The 15,748-nt window shown below is 44.9% G+C and overlaps 1 protein-coding gene across 5 annotated transcripts in view; it reads left to right on the forward strand.

Moving 5' to 3' along the window:
• Positions 1-15,748, forward strand: part of GRIN2A (glutamate ionotropic receptor NMDA type subunit 2A) — a 422,706-nt gene that overhangs the window by 223,631 nt on the left and 183,327 nt on the right. The gene's annotated exons all lie outside the window — the stretch shown is intronic.

A 15,748-nucleotide genomic window follows, 5' to 3' on the forward strand; every position in this document is an offset into this window, starting at 1 on the left:
AGCACTATGAAAATATTAGGTTGGTGCAAAAGTAATTGCTGTTTTTGCCATTAAAGTTTAGGGCAGTAACAGCAATTACTTCTGCACCAACCTAATACAAGAAAGAGCATAGAAGAGAGGAAATTTGCCTAATCAGTGAGGGTATGGAAGACATCCCTTAGGAAATGATGATCTAGAAAAGAATGAAGGAAGAATAGGAGTCAGACAGAGAAGGTAAGAACAGTTCAAGGAAGCTGGAACAAGGCACGCAAAGTCTCTGTCATGGACACAAGGTGGCCGAGAGGTCATTGCATCCAGAGAGGAGAAAGCAAGGCGGGGAGGCTGTGATCTGTGACAAGACTACATATCCCACTGGTATCTGCAGGCCATGTGGTGATTTGTGGTATTTGTCCTCAGTGCCATTTGACACTGAATGGTCAGCACTGGAGTAGTGGTAAGCTCAGGCTTTTGAGAGAGTGAAACTCTCGCCTTGACTCAGGCGATTGGCTGCAAGGATTTATTGACTGCCCATGGGGATGACACCGAACTCATCCCCAAATTCAGACAGTCTGTAGAATAAGTACAGTCTGATCCCAGGTGATGGAAACCACATCATCATAGTCACTATGTGCATAATAACTGTAGAGGAAGCCTAATGCAGCTTGCTACAAACTTATCACTCAACATGATGAACATAAAGGACGCTGGCCTGGAGAAAGGAGGACTTTGACTCATATTGAATTCTGGATTCATCCCACTGCATGACTTGCTTTGTTGATGCATTTCATTTAAGTCTGGAGAGGACTTGAGTGCCGGGTAGAGAGATTTATTTAGAGGCAGAAGGCTCATTAAAATCCCAACCTTTTGTTTGTTTGTTTTGTTTGAAGCCAGGGGTACCTCTAATTTGTGGCCTGAAAATTTTGCTTGGCAAGGGATTGAAAAATGGAGAGATGGGTTTGTATGCCAGGATTGTCTAATCACCATCTTGTGTGAGCTTTAGAAAAGGACTCATTCTGCAGGCTATTAATGAGGTGAGTGTTTAATGGCCCCTTGATGCTCCCCCATCAGATAGTGTCTTGAGTTTTTAATAAGCTCTGTTCTCGGTCCTGTTCAAATCAGAGTGTTGGAACTAATCCTTGAGGAGACATCAACAGCAAGATGATGCAATGTGTGTGAGCTGGAAAGTGCAGCCGTCTTAACTACAGAGAGTGTCTAGGAAGCTGTCTATCTCAATCTGCCGACCACGTGCACATCTGATTTTCACTTCCTTTCTGTTCTCGGGGGAACAAGACCCACTTAGGTTTTACGTTTTCTCTGTAAAGTAAAAGTGATGTCCAGGGTGAAAAACTAAGGAATCTTGTTCTTCAACATTGAAGGTATATTGCAGTTTTGGAATTGAAAAGGAAAAGTGTTCATTTTCCTTTAGCATGTAGGGAGTTATTTTAGGATATCTTGTGTTTTCTGGCTCAAGTTTCTCTATGCAGGACAGAAGGATTGACATAGAGGACCTGGTGAATGGGGAAAAAAGAAGGCAGGAGGAGGAGCCCACTGACCCCAGTTTGAATCCCAGTATTCAGAGAAGTTCTTCTCTATACCTCTAAAATACTGTTGCGTTTGAGAAGAAGCATGGGGCAGTTGGAAAGTGTTGGGGCCTCCTCCGCTGTCCCCTTTATTTCTTGTGCCTCCTTCACTCCTCCAGACCACTCTGAGGTTGTGCTTCTACCTACTCCACTTGCCTTAAAGCCCCAGGTGGACGTCTCGCTGCACCACGCAGCAGTACCTTTCAGCCTTTGTCTTCCTGGACACTAGACACCTTTCACCCCTGCCTTCGTCTTCAAGCTCTCTACTCCCATGGCTTCTAAGTTATTGCATTCCCCAGCTTTCTCCTCGTACCGCTTCTACACTCCTTCTCTGCCTCCTTTCCACACACACTCTCCTTCTTCTAGCCTATGCTTTCTACGGTTCTTCTCACTCCATGTATGTTAGGAGATGCCATCCACAGCTGTCAACAACCACTGCCCCGGGCAGATAGACAACTTCTAAATCTCAAGCCTCAGCCCTGACCCCTTTCTCATCTTCAGACCTGCATATCCAGCTTCTTGGTGGACTTCCTGCAGGGAGGTCTCAAAAGCAGCTAACCCAAACCTGAATTCCTTATGCATTTCTCTGTCCCCCTGCCTATACCCACTTCCACCCTTGCTCACTCATTCATTCAACAAACATTTACAGAGTGGCTACTGTATGTCAGGTACAAGGCTAGGTGCTGGAGCTACAATTGTGAGGAAAAAAGCAGGATCCCTAATCTGTTCTCCACTTTTGTAAGTGACATCACTATTCACCTGGCAATCTTCTTTCACTCCCCAATCTCCCTGCCAATCCGATCGATGAGTTGCCATGACCAATTGAATGTACCTCCTAAACATCTCTTGAACCTCTCTTTTCTGTATCTGTATTGCAGCAATCCTAGTTCAGGTCTTTCTCTCTTTTCTGGAGTTGCTTCAGTGAGATTTCTCTGGGCCTGCTTTCCTGCTTTCATTCATTCCCTCCTCCAAGCCCTTCCTCATACTCAAGCTCAAGTGGTCCTTCCAGAAGATAAAAACCTGCTCATGTCACACCGCTGCTAAAAAATTCTTTCATGGATTCTTCTCATCAACCCCAGAAAGCATTAACTCCTTGTCTCTTTTTTTACTCCCTTTCTGTGTCTCTCCATCCTTCCTCCTTTCCATGCTCTTTCTTCCTCCCTCTTTTTCTTCCTTTTTCCCTTTTTCTCTCACTTTCTTGTTGCCTGACTTTCTCCCTTTCATTCAATAATTATTTGAATGTCTTTAATCCAATCCCACAAATATAAGCATTGAGTTCCTCTCTGTGGCAGGCTCTGTCACATGTACTTGGGATCAATGAACAAACAAACAGAATATCCCTGACTTCATGGAGCTTATATTCTATCAAATAGGACATTGAACAGACAGAAAATATTAATAATAAGCATTGTAAGTAAATCATATGGGTTACATGGAATGTAAAGGTGACAGATACTATGGAACCAGATTCAAAGGTATTTCTCATTGTGAGCCACACAGACATGGACCTACCCTCGGGCCCTGACTCCTCCCCTAGCCACACACTTCTCTGGCTCTTTTTTCTTTTCTTTTTTTTTGCATATGTTTCTGCAGCACTAAGCTGTTCACATTCCCAGTGGGCGCCATGTTCTTCAATCTCTGTGTCTGTGCACACTGTCCTCTCTGTACTCTCTCTGCAGACCTTGCCAGCCTACGCCAGCTTGCCCACCATCTACAAGGAGCTCAGGGGTCACTGGGAACCCTTTCATCCTCTCTTGCTGGGTTGAGTGGGTCCCCTTCCTCTGCATTCCCTTGGTGCCCTGAGCTTTCTTTGGCCACAACTCTCACTACTGGAGCATGCTGAGGGTAGGCTGAGCTCTGTGGCTCCATGACTTTCTCTCTGGGTGAGTCTTGGAGGCCAGTGAACCCTCCACACTTCCAGCCTTAATTTTCTCAGGTACAAAGTGGGAAAAAGGAGAGCCTTCTATTTATTCCTCGTGGTTGCTATAAAGTTTGCAGCAAATATGAAATACCCAAGGGTGAGCGGTATCGTTGGGGGCTGGGAGGTCACTGGGCAGTGAGTGTCAGGGCTTCCCTGTCCTCTGAGCCCTGAGGAAGGAGTCCCTTTTGTATTCAACAACACTGGTGAAGACAAACTTACCTGAGGTTGAAGAACACATGGGCTGACTCGGGCTCTCGCCTGCAACCAGCTCTGAGTGTGATGGGAGCCAGGAAGCCCTGGGGCTTAGCATGAACACAAATAGACCTCATTTGATTGTGTTTTTCTCCTTTCAAATAGTAATTTGGACCCTTTTCAGAAGCTGACATTCAATTTCTATGTCACTTTGGAGAAAAAAAACCATCATTTTTTCTGTTAAAATCTCTCCCTTTTCCACCCCTTGTTTATGCTCCTAATTCCTTTTGTGCTCAGAGTTCAATTGTAATGGTGAGCTCTGGTCACATTTAGTTCATCCTCTTCTTTTGAGCTGCAAGTGGGTCTTGGACAGGCTGCCGGGCTTAGTACTTGCTGGAGAGAACAAACAGATATTAGCTTTTTGACATGCACACCTGTGCGCACATACACAAACAAACGCGCCCATGAGAATTTTGTGTTGCTCTGTTAAAGGGGCAGATGATATTCTGTATTTGGTCTGCTGGTCTCCAAAGCTATGAGAGATGAATAAATCGGATGCCCATAAGATGCTTATTTACATAAGTTATAGGATGCTCTGTATTGTGTTAGCTTCAGTGGGGAGGGGGGAGTGATTTGCGAGCAGAATATTATGCTCCAGGAAAACAGTGCAGATTAGGTTGCTAAATCTCCTGGCATTAGTTCAGGGTGCATTCTTCTGCTGTGGATGCATTGCTTCCAGAGGAAGAAGCTGGTGATGGAAGAAGCACTGTGCTGGCGAAGGGTTGATCTTCAGATGGTATCTGAATATATGGGAGAATGACTGGGTAAAGGAAAGGGAGCTCACAGGTTAAGCACTGATAAGGAGGAGGTGCACATTGCCAGTGGTGAAGAGCAAGGGTTTTGGAATCCAGTAAAATTTAAATTAATTAGTTTTGACATTAGACATTAATACCACCTTCTTCATGGGGTTTCATTAAAGATTGAATGAGATAATGTGGAAGAAATGACTGGAATGCAATAAATAATCAGTAAACAGCTACTCTACGTGAGCTCATCTGATCTATGAAGTTGGTGGAAATTGCTTTTCTTGTTTTACAGCCTAGGACACGGAGGCTTAAGGGGGTTGAGCCAGTTTCTCAAGGCCACACAGGTAGCGTGTGGAAGAACTGAGGTTTGGACCTAGATGTGTCTTATTCCAAAATCCGTGTGCCTTCCACTTCACTAAGCCACCTCCCATGATTTGGCTGGGACTCTGCTCCTGCAAAGCAATTATAGCTGTCCTGTTTGCTATCTGCTTAGAAGCCTCATTAGAGAAGGCTGTCATTATAGCCTATTCAAGTTGTAGGGCTCTGCAAATTGAGAGGGGCGAAAATGATGGTTGCAAAGCTTCCTGGGAGCTTTGGATACCTAGGAGGAGCAGTAAGATGTGGGTCTCCAGGTACCAGTTGATGGGTGGTGACCTCCTCCATCCTAAACCCTTGGTAGTTTCTTTTTTCTATCTTGGCCAGGGCCTCAAGTAACCATGAGGTCCAGGGGCTCCCTAGGGATCTCCTCACACCACCTGCAAGACTAAATGTACCTAGGAAAAGCTTTTGCTGAGGATATGCAGCTGGGAGAGGAGAACACGTAAAGGGGCTTGGGAGTGGGCTAGAAATTAGGGGAGGGAAACAGCCTGTCCCTGTGCTCATGAGAGCCCTGAGTCAGCTCTGACAGCAGCAAGGACATGGACTCTTTTGGAATCAATTCCTTTCCTGGGTTTGGATAGAGAGGGAATCCACTTTGCCTGAATCTGTTTGGTTCCTGAGTCCTAGAGAGCAAGTAGCAAGGGTTCAGACAGTGAAGAATGCCAGCCCAACCCCCCTCAGAATTGTTTATTACTTTCCTGCCTTCAGATTGTGAGAGTTTGGATAGCAATGGATTCTCACACTGCAGACACTCAGTTCTGGCTCTGAGCCCCCTCATCTCACACCCCCTGTTCATGCAGCTCTCACTTATACCCTGCCCTCTCTAACCCATCACTGTGCTACTAACTCAGCCACTCCCTTTCTCCCTGGATGTTCATTTGTTTCTTCAATCTCTTATACCTACAACTCATGTCACATCCATCCATCTATCCATCAATCCATCCATCCATCCATCCACCCATCCATTTATCTGTCCATCCGTCCATCCACCCACCCATCCATTTATCTGTCCATCCATCCATCCATCCATCCATCCATCCATCCATCCATCTGTCCATCTGTTTATCCCATCTATCTATTCATCCATCCATCCACCCATCTGCCCCTCCACCTGTCTGTCCATCCATCCATTCATCCATCCATTCATTCATTCATTCATCTACCCATCCATCCATCTGTTCATTTTTCTGTTCTGTCATCCATCCATCTACCCTATCCATCTATCCACTCATCTGTCCATCTGCCCACCCATCCATTCATCCACTCAACCATCCATCCACCTGTCCATCCATTTGTCCAATTTGTCCATCCATCCATCCCATGTATCCATCCATCCATCCATCCATCCATCCATCCATCCATCAATCCATCCATCCATCTGTCTGTCCATCCGTTCACCTGCTTACTTATACCTTCACTAAATGTATTCTGAGCTTCCCATGTACTGGGAGCTGGGCTGGGTGCTATTACTAGAGATGAATTAGCATTAATCTGGTTGCGTGGAGACAGCTATTTAAATAGACACCTAAAATATCTGGTGACGACTGACAATAGAGACCTGGACAGTGTGTTCTGGGAGCACCGTGGAGGTGGATGGGAGAGAGGAGGCGGCAGCTGTTTCCTTTTTCTCCGGTGAGCTCCCACATTAGTCCCCTACCTTTCATTTCATGGAGCTCTTGCTCATTACCCTGTTACAGATGCCCCGGCTCCCCTCCAGGTAATTAGAAAACTGCCAGGTCCATTTTATAGATGGAAAAAAATGGAGGCTCAGGGAGACCCAGCCACTTGTGTACATTTGTGAGCTGCAGCGCTGGCGTGCAGGGAAGGGTGGCTATGCATATCCTGGGGTCGTTTTCTTTGCTTGGCAGATGGCCATGGGCACCGTAGGGATGACTGGTGCTTCCTTCTCTCTCTATGCTCTTCTCATACCTGGATGGCTTCATTTCTCTCCCAGGAGTGAGGCGGATCACCCCAGTGTGGCCCCACTTCCTTTATTCCCACACAGTACGTTCTGACTCAAAGCTGAAAGTGCTTTGCTGGATAAGACGATGGGGACTGACAGGCATGACACACCTGTGACATGCCTGAAGGAAACACATGGTGGTGAGAATGTTAGGCATCAGAAACTGTCTTATGTCATTGCCTATCCCTCCCTGGGATGGACAGAGGTCACCTGGCGCCAAGACCTCTGGGTCAGAACCATCACTCTGAGAGATGCTTGCAGCATAATGTTGGACATGACATGTGACTTGACCTCTACAACTTTGCTACTGGAAGCTTGGTCCATGGACGAGCAGCAACTGATGCCACTTGGGAGCTTGCTTGCAATGCCCCAGCCTCCACCTACTGTGTTTTAACAAGATCCAAGGTGATTCTTATGCTCATTAGAGTTTGAGAAGTGCCTCTCTCTAGGCCCCAACCTCTTTAACTCTAGAATGGGAATAGAAATACCTTCCCTGAAACATTAGTGAGGATTAAATAAATGAACTTGAAGATCTCTGTGTGATCGACTGATTGTCCTGATTTGTCCAGGACTGAAAGGGTTCCTGCAAAGCGGAACATTCAGGTTTAACATCGGAATGGGTTGTCAACCTGCTTTCACCTCAGTGCTTGGCACGCGATAAGAGCTCCTTTGCCATGGTGCTGCAAAGTTGTGGCATGGAAGAAGACATGGAAAAAAGCCACAGGGGAACTGTTTGTATTTGCATTAGTGCTGTGCTGGTGGGTTGTAGTGTTTTGGGTTTTGTTGCCGTCATTGTGGTTGATTCTTTCTTGATTACAATAGCCACGATAATCACAGCTCTCATTAATGGAGCTCTCGGTGTGTGCTCAGAGTGATACATGCATTATCCCAATCACAACCTCTTTAAAGTAGGGAATAAAATTCCCTCCATTTAAAAAAAAATGAGAAAATGGAGCCTCAGAGCTAGTAAGGATTTTGTCCAAGGCCCAGACACCAGTAAGAGAAAGAGCTGAGATTTGAACCCTCTGTTTGGTACCAGTGTCTGTGCATTTAATAACAGGAACATACAGACTCCCAAAGGGAGAAGAAGCAGTTTCTTCTGGAACTTGAGCATTCAGAGCTGTTTGTAGACACTTCTTCGAGAACAGTGGGATATTTTTGAAATGGACATTTCAACGATAATGTTTACCACCAGGCCCTGCCCCTAGCGAGTGTTATGGGAAAGCCTGAGACATTTCTTTTTATTCCAGAAATAAAGCTGCTTCCTTCAGTTCAGCAGCAGCCCCTCTATGTATGACAGCCGGAGACGAAAACTTAATGAACGGGACTGGTTTGCTTTTTCTCTTTGCTGGAACAGCTTAATGACAAGCGATTATTATTGGTGGCAACTTGTCATGTCTTAAGTCTGGGTCTTGGCAGTTGTGGCTGTCAGAGTCTTTGAGAAGAAACCAATATCAGCACATATTAGAGAAAAACAAAAAACAATGGGAAAGATGAAGAGCTCATGCAGGGAAAAGTGAGATTTGTGAAGAGAGGTGGGTGTCCCAGGGAAAAGGGAAGAATGATGAAGAAAAAGAGAAGAATGATAAGAAAAGGGAAGGATGATGAAGAGAGATGCGCTACCCTGTAGTTTGAATTATTCTGATTCAAGTACAGGAAGATGAGTTAAACATGTTACATTATTTTTTTCCTAGCCAAAGTGGCATCAGTAATCTTTGCTGGCAAGTGACAGAAAAGCTAATCAAATTGGCTTAAGCAAAATGAGGTAATTTATTGGGACATGCAATTGACAACAAGAGAATTTGTCTTCAGGTGTGGCTTGAACAACGTGTTCAACACAGACATCAGAAGTTGGTAACTCTCCATCTTACAGCTTAAACTTTGGGTCTGATAGCTTTCTTCTGAGGATGGTATATAGTGGTTGGGTGGCTGCCAGAAATTCTGGCAGAACATCCATCGGAGTTCAAGTCTAACAGTAAAAGAAGCTGTCTTTTCCTAGTCCCTTTCTTCATAAATCCAGAAGGCCACTCTGATTAGATCAGATTAGGACATGTTCCACCCCCAAATTAATTACTGGCACTATGGGCCAATTGGCTTGACTGAGAGAGAGGAAAACGATGGCTCTCAGGGGAAATTTACTATTACCAGTAAAGGAAGAACAGAGGCTCAGTGGTCAGAATAAAAAATATCCACCACGTGGGTCAGGGAGGCCCATGCTTCATGAAAAAAAAAGGGGCATCTGAAGAAAATAGCTTCAGAGGCACAGAGAAGGCCAGTGGCCCAGTCACAGTTGGGACTTACAAAATAAAGATGTTTCCTTGTGCTTAGGTTTATCAGCTCCTCAGAGACCCGACCCCAGGATTTCCCTCTGGCTTTGGTGGGAATCAGGCTTGCTTTCTGTGTGAGACTAGCTGGACCTAGCCCCAGACAATCCATAATTGCTAATGACCCTGTTTGGAAGCCTGGAGTCAGATGCTCACCTGCAGGTTGACAGAGCACCAGGTGAAGCCAGCTTGGGCCTTTGCTGTTTCCTTGCATAACAATAAGGGTCTGAATCTCAGCAGGGCCTCCTTTTGGCCAGCCCTGCTAATGATATAGAAAGCAGGGCTGAGTCCAAGAGCAATGATCATTGTGTGGTCCTAATTAATGTACAGTATGTTGGGCTGTCCTAAATTAGCTGCAACGAGAATCAAGAAATACATTTCTCCATGCATTTATGTGTTCTTTCCTCTGGCATTGCGGACTTGATAGTGGGAAACTTGGCTCTGGGTGGTAAAGTGGGACAAGGTCTGAAATTCCCAGGAAAACACGGAAGTTCTAGCCACAATATTTGAAGTTAGAGTACCAGTTGACTAAATGATATAGCAAACGAAAGATGCTGGCTGCATATTTCAAGTCATAACCTAGCAAGTGTTATGGGAAAGCCTGAAACACTTTTTATTCCAGAAATACAGCTGCTTCCTTCAGTTCAGCAGCAACCCCTCTATGTATGACAGCCCCTCTATATTAGTCAATAGGCTTACCTATTGGCACAGATCAGAATTCCAGAGAGAAGAACAGGGTTATCTTACGCAAAATCTCCCAAATTCCATGTTTCTCCCAGGTTCCCTGTTGGGAGACACTGGTGGCACGCTTAGCAGAGGAGTTGTTTACAATACAGTTGACCTAGGAATTAGATACAAACACCTTATCCTGACTACAGGGCACTCATTGTGTGATGTGGCCTCTGCTTCCTGTCCTAACTCATTTCTCACCACTCTGTCTCTTGCTCCTTAAACTTCAGCTGTTCTGACTTTCCTTCTGTTCCCTGAACTTGAGGAGCCCTTGCTTACCTTGGCATATGTGTCTTCTTCTGCTGGAATGGCTCTCCCTACTCTTATCTCACCCCTAATCTTTGCCCGGATGACTCCTTCTTCATATCCTTTTGATTAACTCCAATGTAGCAGATCAGATGACCTAGAGTGGGGCTCCTCTCTCCACCCCACTCCTGAACTATGACATCATCTGATTGCCTTGAAATTATTCTATTTGTTTTTTAATTCAAATTTTTAAAATTTGAGATGGGTCTTACTCTGGGGTTGGCCACACTGGTTTCAAACTCCTGGCCTCAAGCAATCCTTCTTCCTTGGTCTCCCAAAGTGCTGGGATTACAGGCATGAGCCACCATACCCGGTCAATTGTTCTATTTATTGATGTCATTTGTTGTTTTTCTCCTCCCCTAAGTATATAAAATTCATGGAATCAGGGTCCTTCACTTTGGTAGCCTCCTTCCCTAGATTCACTCTCCTGGAACAATGCCTGGCACAGAGCTGGAGTTTATTAAATTTGTTGAATGAATGAGAGACAATCCATGGATGAATGTCTCTTTCTAGAGTGGTAGGTCTGGCAGATCTGCTTAAGTACATAGAGCATGGGATCCTTTCTTGCCCACAGGCAGCCTTGCACTCTAGGGGGATGCTTGTGCCAGTTTCCTTCTCAAAGAAGTGGCCCAGCAGTCTGCAAGGTGCTGAGTGGAAGTCAGTAGGGCACGGTGCTCTACCCTCAAGAATTCTCAGTCTGAAGGACATGCAAGATTCACACCTCTCTGCAACTAGGCAACCACATACGATCCAGATTAAAATCTTTAATGCAGGGATAATAATAAGACATCCCACTGTATGCTATATAGAGCTACATATTGGATATGCCCAAGAGAGATATTGGCTATGATGATGGTCATGATGATGATGGTGAGGAGGAGGAGAATGGATGTGATGATGATGGAGGATGATGATGACAGAGGAAGGGGGAGGGAGGTGGGTGGTCGTGGAGTAGTTATTTTCCAGTGGGACCAGTTCAGCTTATGTGCACGTGAGAATGCTATCCATCTGAATCCTCAGGCTTACCAGGCTTATTTAATGCTTTTACTTTTCCTCTCACCCCTGGAAATTGAAATAAAATATGTTGAAATGCTCAGTTGATCCACTATGAGAGTAACAGAAAGCACATCAGGACTTACCAGGGCTCACAGGGGCAATCCTCAACGGGAGAATGCAAATTCCCCAGGAGTCTCTCTGGATCTTTGCTGGGTTGCCTCCATTATTTCTTTTTCTTGGCAGACAGCAGGAAGATAAGTTGTGGAAATGGGTGTGGTGTTGACGATAGTGACCAATTCTTTCATGCTTCTTGCGGGTAAGCTTCCTGCCCCTCTCATCCTTCCCCAAATACTTATCAGGCCCCTACTGTGTGTCAGACATTGTACTAGGCTTTAAAGATACTAACTTGAATACCTACTTCTCAACCATACTGCTGTTGAGAAGAGACAGAGGAAAAACTAATAAATCAGCTTTAAAGTTTAGATACTCAGGCCGCAGAGATTCCATTTCCATCAGACCTACATGGGGCACAATGCATAGGTTATTCTTTGATAACTCTTCAAGGGATTCATATGTGCAGCCAGGAATGAGAGCCACTGATGTGAGCAAGAGAAAACTGGATGCATCTTACGATGACTGAGCTGCCATCACTATGGGGCCATGTAGATCTCAGGGAAGTCATTTAACCTCTCATCCTGTGTCTTTAGGAGAAACACCATCCAGGAGGGTTATGGCACTTGCCTTATCTCTTGAGTAGTTAGGATCAAAGAGATAATGGATGTAGGTGGGCTTTGTAACCTTTATGAATGGGTAAATGGAATGTAAGTTGCTATTAGACTCTAGGAAACACCAGGCCTTGGTACCCATGGAGTCAGGTGTCACCCTGGGGACCCAGCAAGCTCTGGAACATTCTGGAACAAGATTGAATGCTCTAGACCTGATTGCATGAGTCCTCAGTTATGATGGGACTAAAACACAGAGTCTAGAGCAGACACCCAGAATCCCACACCCTCCTGCCTCCCTCGCTCTGTGTTTAAAACAGTTTGTTCTGTCTTCTGCAGTGCAGTGAGCATGGGGAGAGAAGTGCTTTTGCTTCAGAACCAAAGTGGGTGTATGAAATCTGTTCCTCTCCCCCGGCTGCACATTCTAAGGAAGCCGAGTGCCAGAGGTGGTCAGAGGCTGATACGTAGAATCCGAAAAGTACAGGCTGAGCCATGGCAGGAGGAGGTAAGTGCAGGAGAGGTGGCCTCTACCATCAAGACAGGGAGTGGAAAGGACGTTCAGGGGCTTTGGGCTATTTGGCATATTGGACGCCAGGCCCTGGGAGTGTGGCCAGATTCCCCATCATGTCCTGCCAGTCCATAAAATCACCTTAGAAAATCCCAAAGCTAAATATGAGCCTCTTCATTGCTTTGGTATGCAATTAAATTTTGCAAATAGGCCCTTGCTTCTGTCCCTCCAAGGGGTAGATGATGCTTTTGGTCCACGGTGGTTTTGGGTTGAATTTTAAGATGCTAATAGAAATGAGAGTGGTATAGGGTAACTGCATGATGCCCAGGAAGGACATTAGGGATGGTTTCTCTCCAAAGCATGAATTCATTGCTGTACGGAAAGGCAGTTTCTTCTTTGCATTATGCAGGCTCCTTGGGCTCAGAATAAATGAGCTGGTTTGCATGGGTGGTGGGGATTTGAAACTAGCATGTCAGTGGACCTGGAGAGGCCAGTTCCTGAAATAGGATGAGGACCCTCTTAGGTTTCTGACGATGTCTGTGTGGTCTGTAGGACTGAGGATGTGGAGACAAGCACCCAAACTGTCAAAGTCAGGCATGGACAGATGAGTCTCCCACTTCTACCTTTTCATCCCATTCTCACAGCAGCCCCATGCGATGGAAGGATCATTATTCCTATGTTATAGGTAAAGAAACTCAACACAGAAAGATTAAGCACTTTCCCAAAGCCACAGGGCTGGCTAGGTTAGCCACAGTCCCTCAGAGGCAGGACTTGAATTCAGTTTCAATAGACCCTAGAGCTCATGATATTTCAACTATAAAACTGGTGCACATAGATGGGTAGGCTAGGGAGTCTGAACTTAACATGGTAGGCCTATGGGAGCTATTGATGACTATAGAGCAGGGCAGTGGCATGGTTAAAGGGGTGCTTTAAGAGTTTCAATGAGGCAGCTCTGAACCGGGTGAGCTGTTGAGATGCTCTGAGTCCAGAGTGTGGATTTCCTCTTGGAAAAGATAGCATAATCTCCTAATGTGAAATAGTTGCTGAGTACTTCATACGTGATGGGCACTACACTGGGTGTTTTGATACAAGAGAATCATTTAATTCCTACAACTTAATGAGGAAGCACCATTATTGGCAACAGCAGAGTGCAGAGGTAAAAACCTCGAGATCCTGAGGGCAGGCAAACCTGATTTTCTACCTGTATGAACCTGGAAAAATCACCCTATTTCTGGGTGTTTTTTCCTTTGTAAAATGGGCATACTACTAGTGCCAACTTAGTAAGGTGGTTGGGGGTGGCATTAAATGAGATAGGACCTAGAAAGTAAGGAGCAACGTGACTCTCATAGAGTAAGTATTTCTAGCATGTTTACTATGCTCATTATTACCATAGCCACACCCATTTTATAGATGAGAAAACTGAGAGTTAGAAAGGCTGAGTGTTTTTTTCCCCCCATCCAAGGCCGCATAATGAGGATTGGAGCTAGGTAGTCCAACCCCAGAGGTTCTAGTGTTCTCCATTTTCTGGAGAGAGGCTGCGAATGGGGATCAGCATAGTGGGTAATGGGAGAGATTCAGCTTGGGCTGAAGTTTGGCATGACAGGGGGTGGAGACAGCACAAAGCAAGGGTTTTTGTACCTACTCTTTCACAGATGGCCTGTACTGAGCTGGCCCTGGGCCGATTAACTGCTGTCCCTCTAATTATCTTTCTCCTGAGGAAGTTCACAGTACAGCCATGCCCTCCTCTACATGTGGAGAACCAGATAAGATGCATATGCTTACAGTTTTGCTCCATGCACAACCCTTTTCATGGGTACCCTGGTCATGTCTAGCTCAGAGTACATAGAGCAAGAGTGTTGGAGGATCCCACATTCCATCACCATCTGGCATGTCTGACCTCCACCTCTCCATCAATACCAGTCTTCCCAAGGAAGTGTCTCATAGACCCTTTTTATTAGGTTCCAATGGTGCCTTTAGCGTGTGTCCTGTTGAGAGCTTTCTCTCTTCCTTGTGTACTCAGTGCAAGATGCTGATCCACCGCCTTTTGCAGTCAGAAGGTAACTCTGGTGACTGGCTTCCTTTGAGGCATCATTTCCATGAGAGTTATCACATTTCTTTTGTAATTTAGAACATTTTCACCCCATCCGAAGAGGCGTCTCACAGTGTGTGAGGTTGGCAAATATAATTGCCTTTAGACTACTTCTGTGTTGTCTTCTGTTGGTGGTTTTTTTAATCTTGTTGCGCTATTTTGGCATTGATGAAGTTCTGTGGACAACTGCTGAGGTTTATAGGTCTTCTATATTCTCCTCTTTATCAATAAAGGACACATTGAGGTATAGGTTGGGTATTGGATGGTTGGGTAGTTCCTCAGGGTAGGAAGGTGTAGGTGATGATGTTGAAAGTTTCATTTTGTTTTGTTTTGGACACAATATTCAGAATCCACACAAAATACAATGTCAGATACTGAATTCTCCTTTCCATTTCTGGTCTTAACCAAGGACATTCCTCTTAGGTTTCATTACATCTTCATTCCCTTGTCATCCATTTATGGGTGTGCCAAGACTACTGCCAGGTTCTGGGGACATAAAGATGAAAACAACAAAAATCTCTGCCCTTGAGGAGCTCACAGTCTTGTTGAGATGTGATTTAAAATGGTTAATCAATTCAAGAATATTAGATTTCTGCAGAAGCTACTGTAGGGAAAACAATAATTATCCAAAGTCTTTAAAGCTATTACCCACTTTAATTGATTTAATTAGGTAAAATTCACGGAACTGTAATGTTGGAAGTGGCCCAGAAGACATTTATTCTCGTTTCTTCTCTCTGCCTTCAGGCCACTCTTCCTCAAATTATCCCCCAAACCCATGCATTTCAGAAAAAAGCAGTATTTTTGAAGAACTAAGCTTTTGGCCCATTCTGATAAAACTTTTAGTGAGCACCCACAGGGAAAGTGATGTAAGCTTTTTGAAAGAATTGACATGCACAGCTACAAAGTATTGTTCTGAAAAACATGAATGGAACATCCACCTTACACACACACACACACACACACACACACACACACTCTCTCTCTCTCTCTCTCTGTCTCTCTCTCGCAGTGGAATTCCCATAAGTTATCCTGTTGAGGTTGTGTTCAATACTCATGGTAAATACAGAATGCAAAATAAAAACATGACTGTAATATGATGAGGACCTTTTGATAATTCTTTCAGTTCCCTGAAAGAAATATATCTCAGCACTTCTCAAATCCTGTTTTGCTGTAACACAGAGGCATACCTTCTGTTTAGTTGGCATTTTTGCACCATGTCCACAAGTCAACAACGTGGTTTAAACATCTGTTCCAT

This window comes from Symphalangus syndactylus, chromosome 14 (genome assembly GCF_028878055.3).
Source record: "Symphalangus syndactylus isolate Jambi chromosome 14, NHGRI_mSymSyn1-v2.1_pri, whole genome shotgun sequence".
NCBI lineage: Eukaryota > Metazoa > Chordata > Mammalia > Primates > Hylobatidae > Symphalangus > Symphalangus syndactylus.